Source organism: Jaculus jaculus, chromosome 6, assembly GCF_020740685.1.
Source record: "Jaculus jaculus isolate mJacJac1 chromosome 6, mJacJac1.mat.Y.cur, whole genome shotgun sequence".
NCBI lineage: Eukaryota > Metazoa > Chordata > Mammalia > Rodentia > Dipodidae > Jaculus > Jaculus jaculus.
In genome coordinates, this window is record NC_059107.1 from 94,714,522 (window position 1) to 94,722,994 (window position 8,473).

Here is an 8,473-nt window from a genome sequence, read left to right on the forward strand (position 1 = left end):
CTCCCTGGCATTAAGACCTGACAAAGCCTGGTGTGGTGGCACTTGTCCATAATTCATTCCGACATTTTGGAGGTAGAGGCAGGAGGATCAGCAGTTCAAGACCCTTCTCAGCTATGTAGCCAGTTGGAGGTCAACCTGGACGACATGAGGAAGGGAGGTGGGGAGAGAGAGGGAGATCGACAGCCTAAAGGAAGGCAAAGTCCTAATGCTTTAAGGGCCCACCCTGAGGTAGAGTGGGGGTGAGCACCCCAAGTCTAGTATCCCAGGGCTGGAACCGATGCTAGCGATGCAATCACTGCCCTGGGTGGGCAACTTTTGGAACAATCTGCTTCCACCAGGGCCACATTCAGTTTGCTAGAAATAGAGACAGAGGGTTTCTTGACTTTGCATATGATTTGCATAATGTCATAGACACACGGTCTATTTTCAGGCAGTGTTCAGGTTCAAGTGTTGTCACCGCTGCCCTGTGGGGTGTCATGTCTGGATGAGTCTCTTTTCTGTTCTTTCTCACCCACCCACTCTTATTGACCTACATCCCCGACTGCAGGAGCCTTTGAGGGGAGGGCTGACCAGGGAGACACCGCAGAGCTAGAAGCTTCCTGCGACTTCCTTTATCACCTGCATCACGACAGCCCGTCTGGCTGCTCAAGGGCAACTGATCGTGAGGATCAGGAGTGGAGGCCAAGTAGCCCATCTCCTTTCCCACCTCTCCTACCAGACTGCCGGCTCCGGCTTCTCCATGCAGCCTTTTGTCCATTTAAGGGAAGACATCTAGAGAGATCAACGTGGGCTTCTCAGAAACCCCAAAAGCCGTGTCTGGTCCAGACATCCCTTGAGGGCTTTCATTTTCAGCACTCAAGTTTGAGCTTCTCCTCTTGGGAAATCTGACCGTCAGTCTGTCCTGGGGAACCCATCTGAACCATCAAGATCCTAGTGTTTGATAGCCAAGTTTTGGTTTTGTGGGGTTTTGTTTGGTTGTTGTTTGTTTGCTTTAAGACAGGCTGTCACTGTGTTGCCCCAGGCTGGACCCAAACTCTCAATCCTTCCTGCCTCAGCTTCCCAAATGTGGAAATTAACAAGCATGTTTCACCACACCCAAGTGGTTAACCATATATATATATATATTTGTTTTGTTTTCCAAGGTAGAGTCTCACTAGCCCAGGCTGACTTGGAATTCACTATGTAGTCCCAGGGTGGCCTCGAACTCATGGCGATCCTCCTACCTTTGCCTGCCTTCAGAGTGCTGGGATTAAAGGCGTGTGCCACCACACCTGGCTGGGGACAACATTTTTTTAAGCACCTGACACAGAAAGAGATCAGTCCATGCTATAGTCCCTTCCTCCAGCTGGAAGTCTGTGCCAAACCCCTGGTGGTCCCCAGCTTCTATGCCCTACACAGGCACCAACCTCAGAACTCATGGGCAAACACTCCAGGGCGCCTGCTTGGGATGAATGTCACCAAGTTGTTTATGACCTTGGCAGGTACTTGGCCTGCCCTTATCTGAGGAGGAGGGTGGGTAGAGATTAAGGCAAAGATAGTTCCACTCACTCCACAGCTTGAGCTGTTTGGTGACCTCTGGTCTGAAGTCCCGGATGGAGAGATATCTTCCCTTCTATATATCAATCTGTATACATAGAAGGCTTTACCAGCCGTCGAAGCAAAGCAGCCCCGGTCCTGAGAATGCTGAGGCCACTGTGTCAGGCCGCCCAGTGGTAACTCACTACCCAGAATTCCCAGTCCCGGCATCCAGTCCCCCTGGATCTGCCTCATCCCTTCAGGCAGGCGTTTCCTGTTGATAAGAAGCAGTTACAAACACTGATAAAGAGATGAAAAAAGGAAATTGACCAGCTCGGGTATAACGGGCATTTGGTCTGCCTTTTCTACCTCCCTTCCTTCTCCACATGCCACCTCCCCAAACTGCTTCCCAGAACTGAGCAGAAAAGATGCCCCCACCTCTACTCAGCTCTATTCCGGAGTTTCCAGGAATTTGCCCAAAGACTTACATAGCATTCAGAAGCAGGTCCTGGCTCAGCATGGGCTGAGAGAGGAACCCAGTCAGGAAGCCCTGGGTGTTGAGGTCCCCAAGCCCAGAGGGAGGTCAGAGGCACAGGAAGGGACAGGCCAGCGCAGGTTGGATTGCATCTGCACCCTTCCCTCCTCCTTCCCTCTCCCTTCTCTGGGAGGCCTGGATCCAAGTCGTGGTTTGGTGGCTGGATGGTCTATAATTAGTGGATTTTCCATCATTTTATTCTCCAGGCTTATTAATGGAAAAATCTCATTAATTTTGACTCTACTAATTTGGAAGCTATGATCCTTCAGAACAAAAAGTGGGGCAGATGTTTTGGAAAATAAGCAAAGCAAACAAGGTTTCAAAACATGCCCAGCTGCCTTCTGAGGGTTGAGATCTCTAAAGGCGCTCTGAAGCCCCCAGCCTGCAGTTAGATGACTTGCCACCAGGTGGGTGAAGGAGGCACTACCTGCTGTTTGTGGGCTTCAAGTTGTTTATAGTGAGGGACAAAAAGAACTGTATTATGTCCATTAATTTTTCCCTCTTCTCCACAGAGACACGATTATTTTTTTATGAGAAAGACAGACAGACAGAGAGGAGAGAATTGGTGCACCAGGGCCTCCAGCCACTGCAATCAAACTCCATTTTTATTTTTACTTATTTATGGAAGAAAGAGAGAGAATGGGCACACCAGGGCCTCCAGCCATTGCAAACGAACTCAAGACATATGAGCCACCATGTGCATCTGGCTTTATGTGGGTTCTGGGGAATCAAACCTGGGTTCTTAGGCTTTGCAGGCAAGTCCCTCAAGTGCTAAGCTCCAGCCAAGACACAATTTTTTTTTTTTAATTTTTATGAAAGAGAGAGAGAGAGAATTGGCACACCTCTACCCACTGCAATGGAACTCCAGATGCATGCACCACCTTATTTACATGCATGACCTTGCATGTCTGGCTTACATGGGTTCTGTGCAATTGAACGTGGGTCCTTAGGCTTTACAGGCAAGCACCTTAAGTGATAAGCCACTTCTCCACCTCCCCAAGACACAATTCTTTGATAAAACAGGCAAAGATGCCAGGCATGGTGGCACACCCCTTTAATCCCTGTACTTGGGAGGTAGAGGTAGGATTGCTGTGAGTTCGAGGCCACCCTGAGATTATATAGTGAATTCCAGGTCAGACTGAGCTAGAGTGAGATCCTACCTCAATAAATAAATAAATAATAACTCCAGTAGGCTGAAGATGTAGCTTAGAGGTACAGCGCTCACCTAGCATGCATGAGGTCCTGGGTTCCACCCCCAGCACTGCAAAAGAGCAAAATAGCTACATATAACTGGGGGACTGGTTACCACCCAAAAAGGGCTTTGTGTGGCTTCTGCCCTCATGGCTGACATTATATATTTTTATTTAATTGTAAGTAAGTGGATAGTATGCATGAGCGTATTCTTATGTTTGTATGTGCATGGGTGTGTGCATGGGTGTGTGTGCGCACACACACATGTTCATGTATGTGCACATGTGTGTGCAGATCAGAGGATAACCAGAGGTGTTATCCCCAGAAACAACATCCAGGTCTCTTTTTGTTTGTTTGTTTGTTTGTTTTTCGCGGTAGGGTTTCCAGGCTGACTTGGAATTCACTATGTAATCTCAGGGTGGCCTCGAACTCATGGCGATCCTCCTACCTCTGCCTCCCAAGTGCTGGGATTATAAACATGCACCACCATGCCCAGATCTACTTTATTTATTTATTTATTCATTCATTTATTTATTAGACAGAGAAACAGGGAGAGAGAGAGAGAGAATGGGTGCACCAGGGCTTCCAGCCACTTAGTGCATGTGGCTTTACATGGGTGCTGGGGAATCGAACCCAGGCAGTCAGGCTTGGTAAGCAAATGTCCTTAACCACTAAGCCATCCCTCCCGCCCCCACCTTGTCTTGAGGCGGGGTCTCCTGTTGTTCACCGTGCCGAAGCCAGGCTAGCTGGCCTGTGAGCTCCCAGGATTCTGTCTCTGCCTCCCACCTCCCCACAGCTGCGCCGGGCTTCACGTGGGTTCTGAGGGTCTGAACTCAGGTCCTTGCAATTGTGGGGCGTGTACTTTGTCCGCTGAACCATCTTCAAAACCAGTTACTTTCTGACTGACTTATGTATTCATGCTCTTCAACAACTAATGTGTCAAAAAGTGGATGAGAAGCTGGGTGCGGTGGTGAACGCCTTCAATCCTAGCACTTGGGATGCAGAGGCAGGAGGATCACTGTGAGTTCAAGGACAACCTGAGACTACATAGTGAATGCCTCCTTTCCATCCTTGCCTCTTGTTTGTCCAGGTTTTAAATTCCTAAAGAAAGCCAGGCATGCTGACACACACCTTTAATCCCAGCACTTGGGAGGCAGAGGTAGGAGGATTGCCATGATTTCGAGGCCACCCTGAGACTCCATAGTGAATTCCAGGTCAGCCTCGGCCAGAGTGAGATCCTACCTCGAGAAACAAAAAAACAAAACAAAACAAAACGACACATATATATATATAAATAATACATTATTCTGTAACTTATTTTTCTCGCTTAATAATATATCTGGAGTTGATTTGCACTGGCTGGAGGCTCTGGTGTGCCTATTTTCTCTGTCTGTCTCTCTTGTCTCTATCTCTCTGTGCTTGCAAATAAATAAATAATTTTTTAAAAATAATAATAGGATTAGAGAGATGGCTTACAGGTTAAAGCACTTGCCTGTGAAGCCAAAGGACCCAGGTTCAATTCCCCAGGACCCACATAAACCAGATGCAAAAGGTGGAATATGCATCTGCAGTTCATTTGCAGTGGCTGGAGACCCTGGCAAGCCCCTTCTCTCTCTCTATCTGCCTCTTTCTCTCTCTCTAAAATAAATAAAGAACCAGGCATGATGGCACATGCCTTTAATTGCAGCACTTGAGTTCCAGGTCAGCCTAGGTTAGAGTAAAACCCTATCTAGAAAAAAAAAATAGTTCAAACAAATAAAGAAATAAAATATTTAAAAGTAATAATGATAGGGCCGAGGAGACAGCTCAGTTTGTTAAAGGCACTTGCTTGCAAAAGCTCCTGGCCCAAGATCAATTCCTTAGTGTTCACATAAGGCCAGATGCACAACGTGACACATGTGTCTGGATTTTGTTCACAGTGGCAGGAGGTTCTGGTGTAAGCATACACACAAACACTCTCTGTCTCTCTTTCAAATAAGTTAATGTTTTAACAAATATTTTTTGCTATTTATATGAGAGTGACAGATAGAGAGAGAATGAGGCAGAGAGAGAGGAATAGAGAGAGAGAGAGAGAGAGAATGGGTGCATCAGGGCCTCCAGCTATTGCAAATGAACTCCAGATGCATGTGCCACCTTGTGCATCTGGTTTATGTGGGTCCTGGGGAATGGAGCCTTGAACCAGGATCCTTAGGCTTCATAGGCAAGCAATTAACCACTAAGCCATCTCTCCAGTCCATAATTTTTTTTTAATTGAAGTGGGGGCTGGAAGAATGGCTTAGCAATGAAGGCACCTGGCTGCAAAGCCAAAGGACCCAGGTTCAGTTCCCCAGGACCCACGTAAACCAGATGCCCAAGGTGGCGCATGTTTCTGGAGTTTGTTTGCAGTGGCTGGAGGCCTGGAGCACTCATTCTCTCTCTCTCTCTCTCTCTGCCTCATTCTGTCAAATAAATAAATAAATAATAAAATATTATTAAAAAGAAAGAAATGGGCTAATGGTAGAGGAGTTAATCTATAAAAGAGAACACCCAAATGGGCAATAAATACAAAAATCCAGGGCTGGGGAGATGGCTCACCAGTTAAATTCACTTGCTTGCAAAGACTGCCAGCTTAGGCTGGCCCTGGTTCAATTCCCCAGTACCCACATAAAGCCAGATGCACAAAGAGGCATATGTGTCTAGAGTTTGTTTGCAGTGGCAAGAGGCCCTAGCTTGTTCTCTCTCATTTTACTCTTTCTTCACAAATAAATAAATAAAAATATATCTTATGGCTGGGTGTGATGGCGCACAGCTTTAATCCCAGCACTCAGGAGGCAGAGGTAGGAGGATCACCATGAGTTTGAGACCACCCTGAGACTACATAGTGAATTCCAGGTCAGCCTGAGCTAGTGTGAAACCCTACTTCAAAAAACAAAAAACAAACCATATATATATATATATATATATATATATATATATATATATATAAAATATATATTACATATATAATTTATTTTATTTTTCAAAGTTGGTCTCACTCCAGTCCAGGCTGACCTGGAATTCACTCTGTAGTCCTAGGCTAGCCTTGAACTCAAAATGATACTCCTACTTCTGCCTCCTGAGTTAGAGTAAGGAGGTATACTGCTACAACTGGCAAAAATATATTTTTTGTTCTTTTTTAAAATTTTTATTTATTTGAGAGAACATGAGAGAGAAAGAGGCAGACACACAAAGAGACAGAAAGAGTGAGAATGAATGCACCAGGGCCTCCAGCCACTGCAAATGAACTCCAGACACATGCGCCACCATGTGCATCTGGCTTACGTGGGTCCTGGGGAACAGAACCAAGGTTCTTTGGCTTTGCAGGCAAACTCCTTAACTGCTAAGCCATCTCTCTAGCCCCTCTTTCTTTAAAAAAATTTTTGTGTTTGTTTTTATTTATTTGGGAGTGAGAGAGAGAGAGAGAGAAAGAAGCAGAGAGAGAGAGAGAGAGAGAATGGGCGCACCAGGGCTTCCAGCCACTGCAAACGAACTCTAGACGTGTGCGCCCCCTTGTGCATCTGGCTAATGTGGGTCCTGGGAAATCAAGCCTCGAACCAGGGTCCTTAGGCTTCACAGGCAAGCACTTAACTGCTAAGCCATCTCTCCAGCCCTTCTTTCTTTCTTTTATTTTTCTTTTCTTTTTACCATATATAAATGTGTGTGTGTGTGTATATACACACATATTTATTTATTTATTTATTTATTTATTTATTTATTTATGGTTTTTCTAGGTAGGGTCTCACTCAAACCCAGGCTGACCTGGAGTTCACTATGTAGTCTCAGGGTGGCCTCGAACTCACGGTGATTCTCTCACCTCTGCCTCCCGAGTGCTGGGATTAAAGACGTATGCCACCATGCCTGTCCAGCCCAGATTTTTAAAAATTTTTTTGTTTATTTGAGAGAGAGAAAATGGGCATGCCTGGTTCTTAAGCCATAGCAAATGAACTCCAGGTGTCCTTGTGCATCTGGCTTAGGTGGGTCTGGGGGAATCAAACAGAGGTCCTTTAACACCCCATGTGCATGCCTGTGGAGGACTAGTGGGGTGTCATTTTCCGTCACTTACTTACCTGTTTTTCCTTGAGATGGAGCCTTGCCATTTTACCAGAGCTCCAGCAAATTTCCAGTCTCTGCTCTCCACAGAACTGGGCTCACAGATGTACATGACCATGCCCAGCTGTTTAAGTGGGTGCTGGGGAATTGAACTCAGGAAGTCTTGGTCCCCCTCAGGTCCTCATGTTTGCACAGGAAGCACACTTCACTGCTAATCCATCTCTCAAATAAACAAAAAAATCTTTCAGAATATCATACTTTTCACTAGGAGCAATGAGCCAGGTGTGTGTATGTGTGTATACCCAGAAGTATGGATAGATCTTTAAAATACAAAGCTGAGCTGGGTGTGGTGGGGTACGCCTTTAATCCTAACCCTAGGTAAGCAGAGGTAGGAGGATCACTGAGAGTTCGAGGCCACCCTGAGACTACATAGTGAATTCCAGGCCAGCCTGAGCTAGAGTGAAACCTTACCTATGGGTAAAAAAAAAAAAAAAAAAAAGCTGAAGCTGGGCAAGGTGGAGCCTTTAGTCCTAACACTTGGGGGACTGAGGTGCAGGTCACTTTGTCACCTGGCCTAGAGTTACATCCTATGTCAAAAAAAAAAAAAAAATTAGGGTGGGACACGGTGGTACACTTCTTTAAACCCAGCCCTCAGGAGGCAGAAGTACGAGAATCACCTTGAGTTCGAGGCCAGCCTGAGACTCCGTAGTGAATTCCAGGTCAGCCTGGGCTAGAACGAGACCCTACCTGGAAAACAAAAAACAACAACAAAATATATATATATATTATACACACACATATATGTATGTGTATATTATATATGTTATAAAAGCTGAACGTGGTAGTTTACACCTGTAATACCATCACTTGGGAGGCAGAGGCAGGAGGACTGCTTCAAGTTCAAGGCCAGCCTGGTCATCATAGGGAGCTCCAGGCCAGCCAGGGCAAGATCCTGCCTCAATAAAACAGAAAAAGTAGATAAGAAAAGAAAATATATGTAATTGATCGGCAAAAAAAGAGAATGATGTTTATAGCAGAATGCCTTTTAATTTAAGTTTAGAATGCATACATATTCAAGCCAGCATTACACCCTTAACAAGGACGTGCATATATTTCAGGACACGGAGCAGCTCGTTGAAGTGCCGCAGGCTGAGCGGAATAGCT